The sequence below is a fragment of the Serinus canaria genome, chromosome 4 (genome assembly GCF_022539315.1).
Source record: "Serinus canaria isolate serCan28SL12 chromosome 4, serCan2020, whole genome shotgun sequence".
Lineage (NCBI taxonomy): Eukaryota > Metazoa > Chordata > Aves > Passeriformes > Fringillidae > Serinus > Serinus canaria.
In genome coordinates this window covers 14321545-14334641 of record NC_066317.1, presented here as the reverse complement: position 1 = coordinate 14334641, position 13097 = coordinate 14321545, and the positions used below count along the sequence as shown (strand labels likewise).

The 13097-nt window shown below is 37.0% G+C and overlaps 1 protein-coding gene across 1 annotated transcript in view; it reads right to left on the bottom strand.

Moving 5' to 3' along the window:
- The window catches only part of TTC29 (tetratricopeptide repeat domain 29), a 115049-nt gene that overhangs the window by 29086 nt on the left and 72866 nt on the right, over nucleotides 1-13097 (bottom strand). The gene's annotated exons all lie outside the window — the stretch shown is intronic.

Here is a 13097-nt window from a genome sequence, read left to right as displayed (position 1 = left end):
CTTACAGTGCTGCTCATATGACAGGAAAATGAGGATAAAGAGTGACTTTGCAACAGGGGAGTGTTGCTCACTTCTGTCTCACACTGTGCCAATGCAGAGAAGCACACACTGGAGTTACACCATGCAGAGACATGGTGTGTTATATGTATTTCCTGCAGTCAGGATGTACAGGGTAAAGCACTCCACCAAAACCAGACAGTGGAGACAACTTTGGAATAAGGAAAGATCTATGAAGAGCTAGGATTATTAAAAGAAAAAAAAAATTTATTTGACTGGGAAGTGTGTCTGTGAATAATCCCTTTTAAAAGCAAAACTATTATTTGAAATACTGAATAAAATATAAAGTTTCGGCTAACTCCTGCAGCAACCAAACTCATCAGCTGCAGACACGTCAGAATCACAATTAAAACAACACTGATGGAGGAAAACTTTTTTCATCTGTTTCCAGGAAAACAAGGTAAGAGGTGCTGTAAGAGCACAATCCTTCAGTCTTCTAAGTAATGATTACTTCAAAAGCTCTTAAGCCCTTGCTTTATCCATGGAAACTGAGATTCTCGGGCACATAGGAAACCTTAGTCTAGTAAAATGAAATGCAACAGCCTCCTTAATATCTAGACCACAAAGTTCTGTGTACACAGTGCTCACAAGGTCAGGGGAAAAAAGTTTTCCCCTTAACTGAGACTGTTTGTGTCAGACACAAGCAGGTCCCACACATGCATCCTCAGAGACAAATACTTGAAAATGTTTACAGATAGAAAGGCATTGGAGACACAATAGTTATGAAAACTTGAACAAGTTTATGGAAATCAATGATGGAGAACATATTTCATTTTAAGTGTGACAATTTTCTTCTTTTTTTCCATTAAGAACACACATCCCCAAACACAATATAACAACCAAACCAGTGTGTGCCTCTGCAGTGCACTGTGTACATGTAAGTAGGGGAGAGAAACATCCTTTTTCTCCAGAGAAGCCCCATTAATCAATCTGGAGATTTCAGATAACACTGAGACAACTGAAATTGGTAGAAGAAAATCAAACACACCTCTATTTCTCATGGAGTGAAAGAATGTATGGGAGATCAGCTCACTGCCTGACCATAACTATTTTCACAGGATACACTTTCTGTTCAGCTATGATGAAATCATTTTTCTGAAGCAGAGTCTCCTTGAACAGAATGTTTGCTGGTTGCAATTTGAGTGGGTTTTATTGATCATTTGATCTAGTTGAAGATTGATGCTTTTTGTACTCTCTTCCCTTAGTTATAACTTCTGCAAAAGACAAACACAGCCTCAGATTTTCTTTTCCATGAATGAATCCTAAGCAAACAAGAGCCTTGCCAGCTTCTAACTTAGGTTGAAGTGTCTCTGTAGGAAACTTTTACTAATGAAGGCAGCTATTGATAGATCTTAGGATAGAAAAAAGAGCAATATTTAGGAATGAATGTGAGTTGAGAAACTGGAGCAAGGAAGCCATGGCAGATAGTGTTAAACTAGATTCCAAGATGAGAAAAAACCCAAACTCTTAATTATGTTACTATGGGATAGGAAAAAAAAAGAATTAATGAGAAGGGAATAAAAGCATTTGACAAGGGCTCAAAAGGTGAGTTATCTGGCTTGTAAATATTTTGATTTTTCATTGCAGAAGACTGGCAAACAGGACTTGGTAGAGCTTTATGAGGATCCAAAGTTGTGAACAAACACAGTAGTACCGTAATTTTATTTTTTGAGGATATGGATTGAAATAGTGAACTCTGAAACTAGACAAAAATCAGTCTGGGTTTTTGAAGTATCAAAACATCCAATCTAGAATGGATAAAGAGTCTGTTCAGTTCTCCTATTTGTGTTTATAGAAAAAGAGTCCTTAATCATAAATAAGGATCTAAAGTATTTTATTTAAGATCAGTTGCATCTCTAGGAAGAGTTGAAGTATGAGTGGATTAACTTGATAAAATGAATGGAGAAGTCTTGCTGCTTTCCTGCTTCAGAAACTTGTGTAAGGAGAAGAGTCCTGAATTATGTAGGAGACTTTGAATAACAAAGCTTCAAAGCACTTAGGGAAATAATTTAAAAATATGTAGCAACCCTTCCCCCTGCACTGGTTTATTTCTTGGGTGTGAAGCCCTGGTTCTTCCTGCCCTTTTGGAGTGGATACCAACCTACTGTGTTCAGCTGAGTGATATGGACTAGTCCTACTAGGCACTATAACTGGAAAATCAACAAAAAGGGAAACAGGACCCTTGCATCTGCTCTCTACCTCCTTCTATCAGTCGTGCTCATAAGGAAGAACTACATTCTATCATATATAATTTATACTTAGACTAAGTAATCCTTATAACCATCCTCTTCAGAAATCACTAGAAAATTTTATTCTAAAGACCAGTATGTGCCAGATAATTCCTGTCTCTGATTTTACTGCAAATATTAAAGGGATGAATTTGAAGAACAGACACAAAATTTCAATTACAGACAACTTTAGACAAGTGAAAAATTTCCTGGTTTATTCCTTTTTTCTGCATAATTTTATCCTTTAGAACAGATGCTTGTGGATGCTGTGGAAAATAAATTGCCAGATTTTTCTAAGAACAGGCAAGACAAATTTCTCTTGGAAATTACAAAAATACTTTGTATTATTGCTGCTGTTTAGGGGCTGAAGAAGATGACTTCCTAAAGTCCTTTCCACTACTATTTTTCTATGATCCTGTGCTTATTGTCCTGGCTCATTAAATTCCACACTTTTGGAAAAGACTTGAGATGATGCTGCCAAGGTGATTTGGGCATCTTCAAATTAACCCCACAGGCTTTGGCACTGAGAAACACAAAGATTGCCAACTGCTCTCCGCTTTTTCCCTAGCCTGCCTCTGATCCTTCTAACTGGCATCTGGTCAAAGTAAGACTGAACTTGTACACTTCTGTGTTGAAAGGAACCAAAGTCCCAGAGTTTAAAGAGACAAATGTTAGAACCAGTTTATTTTAAATAGCAGATTATACCTATATGGAAACTACATGTAGGTTTGATTGTCCTATTCAAGTATCCCTAAGTAAAGAAAACCTGTGTCTCCATGTCTAATAATATTCAACTTCTATATCTGAGACACTTGCATCTTCACAAGTGGTGAAGATCCCAAATGTCTCCATGAGAAGACAATTATTTCCCTTTTCCAGACTTCACTGAAGACAAATCTCTTTTTAATGGTGCCATTAACATATATTAAAAGAAGCCCAGGGAGTATACCCAAATAACTGAGAGGTGCTTTACAATACTGGGAAGCAAATTACATGAGTTAACATCAATGATAATTTAACTAATAAGCTTAAAATATTACAATACAACTGGAAAGAAGCAACAAAGTAGCAGATTGTGGTTATTTGGCTTCCAATTTCAAAAGATGCAAAACATTTGTTGTTGTGTCAGCCTTACTGAATTCCCTCAGCTTTCACTGTTCCTACTTGGATAGAGACAGGCTGTTAAATGGTGACAGTCAGTAGGTTATTTCATGTAGATAAAACCTGACTCGAGGGTTCAAGGCTCAGCCTGGCAAGATAACAGCATGTTCCATGATTATGCAGGTAAGAAGCACTTGAGCAAACAGCATCTGACAATGAATAGCATCAATAGTGATGGCTGCCTCTTTCTGCAAATATCAGATGTCACAGCATGCAATTTATCTGCATTCAAAAAATGTTTTCAAACTTGCACTGTAAGAAATCTTGGTTCCTGAACTGATACTCTATTTTCTCTGGAATTGAAAGGGATGGATGGATGTCATGTCTTGTATTGGAACCTCCTTCTAGCAGTTCCAAAAGACTGACACTGATGTCTTCAGTCCACCCAAGGTTGAGAGTGTCCTACTGTTTTGATTCTGTGGTAACATAACTGATATGAAGAAAGACTTATACTGCAGTTTGCACAGTATTACTTTATGCTGCAGATTGTGCATGGTATTACCAATTCCAGATGGCTCAGGGAACAAGGGATTTAATTTGAAAGAGACATGTTGCAAGGATCTAAATGCAGAACTTAAATACAAGGTTCTAATGACTGAAATGTAAGGCCTAGATCTACTGCACAAGGTACTATTGTGGACCAAATTGTAAAATTTAGGATGATGTCTAAAAATCATAGGGAGACCGAATGAAATGAAATTATGAAGTAGCCCGAGTAAATGTAGCCTACAAAACTAAAAATAAATACAAATCCATCAGGTGTAAATACGAGATGCACTGTTGCATGCATCACATAATGATGTGTGTATCTATAGGTTTTGTAGGTATAACTGAAGAAGAGAGTTCAAAATGCCCTTAAAAATCTATACACCTGGGTGCAAACCCTCTAGATTTCTTATTCAAATGAGGAGAAAAAAGCTCCACTTTGAAAATAAACTCTTATTGTCACTTCAACACGAAATGGATCTGTTGCTGACTTCATCCATTTGGCAATTGTTGACAGCTGTCAATACAGGGATTTGATTTCTTTATCCAAGCATCAAGCATTACATTCATATCTTCAGAAAAAGATCTTGGCTGTGAGCTGCAGTTTCACTGCCCCAACTCAATTACAGCATTCTTGAACTGCAATGTATTCATTTGTGGGCAGTGGGGCAGCCAGTGGGAGGGTATTGATTGGAGTATAATGTCAGGTGTAGCAGCGAGAGTAAGATGAAAAGTGTTTTCTGCTTAATGGGTTGGTATTAAGTAGGTGGGAATAGCTTCTAATTAGCCAACAATTGCTGTGTTTCTCAGTTTCCCTCCCTTCCCTCCTCCTGTCGGTCACCAGCTGCCAATCTCTCTCTCCTTTTCCTTTTTTGTGTGGAGTTCATTGCTCACTGCAGTGAAAGCCTTTGTTTAAAAAAGAGGGCTCCCAGGGTCTCATCTGCCAGGGTACAGCTTGCTGCCTGAGATGAGTAGCAACTGTCAGTTTATTTTATCTCAACCTTTTCATCATCCTGCTGAAACTGGTCGAGTGAAACCACCTGAGAGACCTGAGGATTCAGTACCTACAAGTCATTAGCCAGGACTGCTCAGTCTCTCCCCACACAGCAAGTCAACTGAACACTGCTTAAAATATAGTCCACTTTAACCCCATATTTTCCTACGACGTATTAGGACTCCTCCTGCATCTTCCACATTTTAGTTGCATGATCATTCCTTAAAAATACTGTAACTATGATTAGTGAGTAACATATTTTTCAGCATTTCCCAGCAAAAATATTCTTTAGAAATACAAAATATAACACACTAAACTCCAGTTATTAGAACAGCCTCAGCCAGAACCTCCTTCTTATTTAGGTTATGTTCTCCAGCACAAATATCATACCTAGCAACTCCTCCAATTATTTAAACCTCTGCTTGTCTTGAAGTTCTTGATAATGCAGTTCAAAGGGGCAAAATCAGTTAGTTTTAATTACAGTTGTGCCACCCTCCTTAAAACAGCAATATTTTATAGGCATAAAAAAAGCAATCCACAATTTTTAACAGATATGCAACATTCTCCTCTCTTTGCCATACAGCTTCTCTCTCTGTAGGTACACATGCATATGTTCATGTACTCCAAATGCACATCCATCTTCCAAATGGCAAATGGGTTGCAGTACAATCATTAAAAACTTACCAAAGTATGTAAGAGAAAGAAATATTTTATTTTGAACTAAACCAAAATTAAATGTATCTAAATCAAATTCTGTGTCATTAGTCTGAGCTATCTGTTTTTTGTGACCACAGTTAACTTGTTGCAGTCATTACTGACACTTTTAATACAGCAACTGAAGTATTATTTTTTTCCTTGTATGAACAATGAGCCTTTTCAAGATCTATAAGAGATGACAAGAACAGAAATCCAGTTATCCTTCAATATACAGCTGATTTCTTAATGCTTGAAATTGTCAATGCTTCATCTCAATTCTCTTCTTACTGCAGCATAAGTGTGTGTATATTTGTATGAATATCAACAAAATGAAATTTAATTTGATTTAATACTATTCTTAGAACTGAGCTAAAGGTACCAGTGAGAACAAGCTCACTCTTGGAGAATTTCACGTTTCAAGGCACTGTTTGGCAGGTTGAGAGGTCCTGGAGTCCCAGAACTTGGCAGTATAAAACTCTGAAGTGACATTTTCCAGCAGGAGCCTAAAGTGTGAGGTAAACAGAAGGCTGCAAGTGCTGCACCCAGGATAAGAAGTCAGTGGATTCTGTGCAGCACACATCCCTCTCCCCTCCTGGTTCCTAAAGCTGGTTTTCCTTGACACCTGAGCATGTTCTGAAGTTCCTATTCATCAAATTCCTTGTGTGCCCAACATGAGCTGAGCAAGATTACTCTGAAGCACGGGCATCCTCCATGTTTCAGCTTCAGTTTTCAATCAGCTCTGAGAGAAATGCATGGTGCTAGCAGATGCCCAGTTGGGATGCACAGACCCAGTCAGGCAGCTCCAGTCTCTGTTCATGTGACTTATAAATACCAGAGAGTGAAATCTTCACAAGAAAGACAGAGCTTGAGTTGTGGCTTTCATAGACATTGGCATTAGCAGATGAATAAACATAAGGTTTCTTATTGAGGGGTGTTGGGCACTTGCGACTCCCCTTTCAAAATCTGCTGTGGAAGATTAATTCCCCACAGGAGCTGACACCAGCTACATTATGTTTGACTAATATCCATAGCAGCTCAACATCCCCAAAATTAAAAATTTGCCAAAATTTTAAGAAAAAGGAACTATATTAAACCACTGTAGCAAACATGGAAAAAATATGAAAACAACTTTGAACAAAGTTGTTTTCATATTTCAAATCACCCTCTCTATATCAATAACTCTATTGAATACTTATTAATGTCAATATTGTAGGATAGTAGCTCCATGTTCAAAATGATATACCTGTATGACACACCATGAAAAATACTGAATAATTACTTGGCTCTATGGTAAGATCTGTATGAGGCCTTCCATGGGAATATTCTGTATTATAGATAATATTGAATGCTTAACTGAGTGAGTAGGAACAAGTGGATGAGCCTGGAGGCATGGTCATCTACTTAAGCATGTATTTGGATCATCTAGCTAATTAATCACCCAGTTGTGTACTTAAACTTCATCAATCCATCTACAGGTGATTAAGATCTATTTAAAGGCCATTTTGATACTTCACAATTTTCTATTAACCAACTTGTCAAGATACTCAATAGGAAGTGTGATTCTTTCCACTCCTTTCTCTGATCCTAATGCAATAAAAACACTGAGCATGAAGAACAGTGTGGAAACAGTAGGAAAACACTGAAAAAGCTCTCAAAACCATGAATACAAGCACAAAAGATATATCTAAGAAGATGTAAGCTGAGATGCCAGCTACTGGGTATAGGGGTAACTGACTTACACTCCTTAAACATTGGCATAAACATGCATAAAATTGGAATTTGGAATGAAGGTGTAAGGCCAAAAAAGGAGAAAGAATAATTTTCAGTATAAAGGTGAAGATCAGGAAAGAAAACACAAGAGAACAGACAAGGAATGAAGAAAAACAAAAGAAAAATAATAAATGTTTCAAAAACATTTCAAAAAAAAAAATCACAAAATATCTCTGGTGATTACAGAAAAAAAATAAAGAGATGTGGACTTTTGGGTGAAAGAAACATGGTTTCATAAATACATAAAATTGTGGAAGTACAACACTTCACTTTTCAAAATAGATTGGCTTCTTATAAATGTAAATCATTTAAATCTTGACTATCTTCAGACCACAGAGTCTTAATAAAACCAGCAATTTGTTACTTATAATAGGAACAGAAAAGAATGTACCTAGGCAGGGAAAAGAACTCAGAAAAAACATCTCAAGGAAGCAGAAAAGAAAGCTGGCTTGGGAAACCCAGGAGAAGGAAGCTGTTTGATACACTGCCTGTGACTCCTGAGATGACCTAAGGGCTCTGATACAGAACATATGCACTGAACACAGTTTCTTTGTCTTGGCTTTGATTTTCTGTGCCCAAAGATTGTTGGGGAGCTTTGGGTAAGCATGGGTTTGCAGCAGAGAGCTGTTTTCATGTTGGCCTGAGGTCTAGACTGGTTGGCATGTTTGCAGAAAGCACCAATAAAAGATTCTTTATGAAGTCTAATGACAACAACCATCTCAATACTAAACAAACCCACAAAAATCTTATCTTTGTCTCTTTATGAGGATCCATTCTCCTTCTTGAGCACAAACCCACTAACTATACCTCTGCTGGTATATGCAGCAAAGGAGAGGAAAGGATGGGCACGTGGAGAGGCCCTAGGGCCACTTCAGAAATTTTCCAGCTGGCTGTTCTTAGTTTGGCCCTGCCACCATCAGGGCACTGCCAGACCACAACTCCTGCCAGTGGTTTGGGTTTGTGACTCTTCATCAATCTGCAGTCAAACCAAAAACTTCTATGTGCCTCAAATAATAGATTTCTCCAGAAGTGGCCTAACAAGTCTGATTCAATTTCTTTTGCAACATTCTATACAATCAAGCAGCACTCAACTTCTACTCTGAGAATTTTTGCTTTTTAAACTGGAAAGGAACTCCACTTATGTAGAAGTACTGACAGTGCAGTGCACAAAACTATGCTAGTTCAGTGCATAAAGCTACACTAAAGGGTCTGACAATATACTGCAGTTTGAACATCACTTCCAACTTTTTTTTTTTTTCCACAAGAAAGAACAATTCACCTTATTTAGGAAACCATTTTCTGCTGATCTAGGGAGCTTGTCTGAGAAAACACAGCTGGATGCCAACAATATTTAGCACAAGATGTGTCTAAAGGAACGTGTGGCAAGATTTAGATAGTTCCAAATGAAACATCAGATGGCAAAAAGCCTAGATAAGATCCAAATTCTCCTCTGGGTAAAATGTTTTTATATAACTATTGATGACAAGAACACTCACAATCATAGTCAGGGTGATTGTGTTTTTTTGAACCTCTAACATCACTTGGTCATAAAAACCTGCCAGCTCTCCGCAAAAACTATGAAGACATATTAATCCATGGTTAAACATGAAAATGTTCCATGAACCCTCCTCTTAAATATGCTACAGGCAATCCACACACCTGACCTAGATCTGATCCTGACTAGCAATTCCCAATTATTTACATTGTTATTTAAAAGAAATCACAGTAAAACCCCCTGGATATTGCATTTGTACAAAGCATGAGAACACTGAATATCAGCACTCCCCTCTTTTCTGACAAACTTCATCCACCAACAGAAAATAGAACAAGCTACTGCACTCCTGGCAAAAGCTGTTTATACTGTGTTCTCAGGCTCTTCACTGAGAATCTGGTGCATCCAGCCACTGACCACAATGTGCTGAAAAACCTCCCTGTCACCCCCAGCTCTTCTCTTTACACTTGATTCTTCCTGTAGTCAAAGCAGTATTTAGTTTCACTTGCTAAAAATATCAGTGTATCTCTAAGCACACTTAATACATACTTAAAAAACAAATCCCAGCTAATAATAAGTAATACAACATATATGAACCACTTAAGCTGATTTTCAGAAACACACCTGTTCCAAGCCATCAACATCTATACACAAGCATGGTCTATTTCAACACTTAGTTAAGACTGCATTAAGACTTAGTTAAGAATATTTTAAGAGTGTATCTCGCATCAATATAAAAAATTACTGATATTTTTAAAAGTTAAAGGTGAGACAAGATAAAATTGAGAAAGTGATGAGTGACTAAATGATGTGTTGATGACACATCACTAGGTGATGTGAATAAAGAAGAGGCAGCACAAGTTTACCAAATTTTAAAGAAAAAAAGACAGAATCACCTCTCAACTTTTTGTTTTCTTAATAATTTTCCTAAATGCATATATTTCCGATTTTTAGCTACTGTATTTTTCCAGAAGGGAGAAAATTATTATGTTTGAGATGCCCCACAGAAAGGTACAGAAGCCATCCTGTGAATTTCAGTATTTGAACTACTTTCAAAATGGGCTTATTAAGAAGCAAGCCTTTGTGCCTCTGGCACAGGGACAGCCTTGGAGTCTGTACTTGGTCACACACCTTCTTTATACAATTTAAAGCCATAGTTCTAATTTACCAGTGTGAACAATAGTGTCTGTAATTATAGACACACTATATATGATGAGCAATAGTGTGCACACTTCCCTTACTTCATGTTCAGTTGCATTTTCTGAGAACCCCAAAATCTGTCTCTAAAATCCTTTCAGTTTCTCCCTATCTCCAGATGAGCACAACATTAGAAGTTTTTCTGGAATTAGTGTACTTTAGACAAAAGAGACAGTAAAAAAAAAAAAAAAAAAACCAGTTTATCACATTATGAAACAGTCTGTTCTGCTGTTGAACATGATTACCAAAATGGCCCATAAATTACACAGCTCTGCTAAGTTACAGTAGAAACTGTTAACTGAATTTGTTTAGCATAATCTTTGATCTCACATCTCACTTCTGACTCTCCCATCCTTTATGGAAAATCCTTTTATTAACGAATGACAAAGGTACACACACGTTCAATCTAAAATGCACCTGATCAGATTGCTGTTTTCCAAAACATTAGAAATCTTGTGCTAACCTTATGATTTACAGAAAAAATACTACAAAACATCTTAAAGAGCTTTCAAAAATGTAAATCAGTAGGATGAAAATGCAATTTTTTACACAACACAAAAGGACACAGTCACACCATGGAATGTACCATTCCTGACATCCATGAAAGGAGGCTGGAGAAAGAAAATTGAGGGACTACATATCTGGGAGTAAGAACAAAAGCTCATTGGGTTGTATTTTCCAAGCTATAGGCCTAGCTGGTGCATGCATTTTAAATTATATTGAAGGCTGCTCAGGTGTGGAATACTAGCAATAGTTCTGATCATGCTGAAGTTGATGGTACCAGATTCCACTGATCATAAGACTTCAGAATTGATGACAATATGCAGTATTTAAAGCTATCATAAAAAAACTCCAACAAAATAAAGACAGGAAATCTATGGTAAAATGTGTCAATTTTGCCAAGTTCTCCAAAGTCAAGGAATGTAAATCTAAATTGTTGTCAAAAGCACATACTATTTCTCAAGTAAAAAACTGAAGACTTTGTAGGATGGGGAAAACAATGCATTTTAAATCTACTCTTAAAAGTGTTCAGATGATTTCAAGCATTCAAGAGCTCTTGCTGAGGCACAGCCCTGCCAGACACAAAAACCTGGACTGAGAGTTGCCAGACTCACAGAAAACAATTTCTGGTCAGCATTTCATGTAATCAATATGCAAAATCTGATTCAAAAATTTTCTGCCTTCAGCACCTTTAATTATTCTTCTTTCCTCTAGAAGGCAGCAAGTGAGGTGATTATTTATTGAAAGACCTGTGAAATGTTTTCTCATCAGACAATGTTAGGCTGTAGGCTCCTTTTTAGGATTTTATGTGGAGTCACAATCCTTTTTGCCTACTGATTCTGCTGATAATGTTTTTTATCCATTTTACTAAACATAAAAAGAACAATAAAACCATATTTGTTGTTGCAGTGGCATTATCTCTCAATGATATAAATAACTCTCCTGCAAGTGAAGTCAGGTGACTGAGTCAGACAGAAGATAGAAACACATTCTCCTTTGCATTTTTAAACATTGTCTTCTGAAAATCCCATCCCTTTAGTCCATGGCAACTCTGGTCAAAACATTTATTTTATTAAAAAATGTTGAGGTAAACCGAGTAATTAATGGTTCTTCCTGCCTGGTTATTGAAATGATTGATTTATAAAATAAGTCTTGGTTGAAAGACATAAGGTAATATTGCAGTACTTGAATTTAAATGTAATTGTTCCCCCACTAGCTTAAGTATTTCTTTTGCCTACTAATACAGAAACTACTCTTATTTTTTTGACACAGAAAAATTTTTCAGTCAGAAGAGTTAGAAATAAAAACTTACTGCCTTTATTCTCCCTTTCATAAAATTTCCCTGCGGATTAAGAACTACCATTGTATCTTGTCTTTCTCTGTTCTATCCTCAAAAAGACTGAGAAAAATCTAGTAGATTATCAACACTGAGCTGTTTGAAAGAGCTAGAAATACTGCTCTATTATCACAGCAGGAATTTCCTAAGTGATGAGTTCATCATACGATGCACAGACATTCTCCTGGAAGGTAGAATAAAGGCTGTACCTGAAACTCAAAGCCAGCAAATCCTCATCTTGAATTGGTGCCAGGTCATGTTTTGCCAGACAAAGATATTAAAAATGTAATGCCAGTACTAACGAGAGATTTGGCACATGAAACATGAGAAATGTTACAGATTGTGCTGACAGTGTGACACTATGTTTTCCTGGATGTAATCTGGGTATCATGAGAGTAAGCTTGGAGCACTAATGAGAAGAATGATATTGAACTGGAAGAGCTGCTAAATATGCAGTAGCCACAGGGTTCCTGGAGTGAACTGGAACTGAAATGAAAACTGCAATACTGAAAGTAACAGAGGGTAAACTAGGCAGAAATACAGAAGGAAGAGAATCTCAGCAGGCAAAACTTGTTTGTGGTACCACGCTTGCCAGGACACAAAGGGCTTTTCTAATCATACTCTGTTTATCCCTGAAGTACTGTTAAAGAGGAGCAGGATTCTTGAGCTTAAAGGGGCACATATAATTTCAGGATATGAATGAGTTTCACACTGACTAGGAAAAGCCATGTATAAAAGTTGAATAGAAAACCCCTTTAGGTGCAAGAACTAAAATTCATATTGGAGATACAAAGTTAATTCTATGACTTTGAGGTTCCTGTGGGGTACTTTTGGTGTTGCCATTGTTGATTTTTGTTTGCCTCCTATTTTTTATCAGCTACAGTTAGTGATCCTTATAAGAAATGAATACAAAATTCTTTTATGAATTATTTTTCTGACCATCTTTGTTGGAATTCTCGGCATTTGCACTACAGGTCTAGACAGGAGACATACAACTCTGACAGTCAACAAAAGCTGTCAGTGTGCTAGATGTTCACTTATTGAGACACAAATCACAAATATAGATATGTATAGCTATTGATGTTCTACCATCTCTAGAACTTTAAACAGAAGGCTATCTAATTTATCTCTTCAGCCTCCAAATCAATGCCCTTGTTCCATAACTCTCAGTAGCTCCCA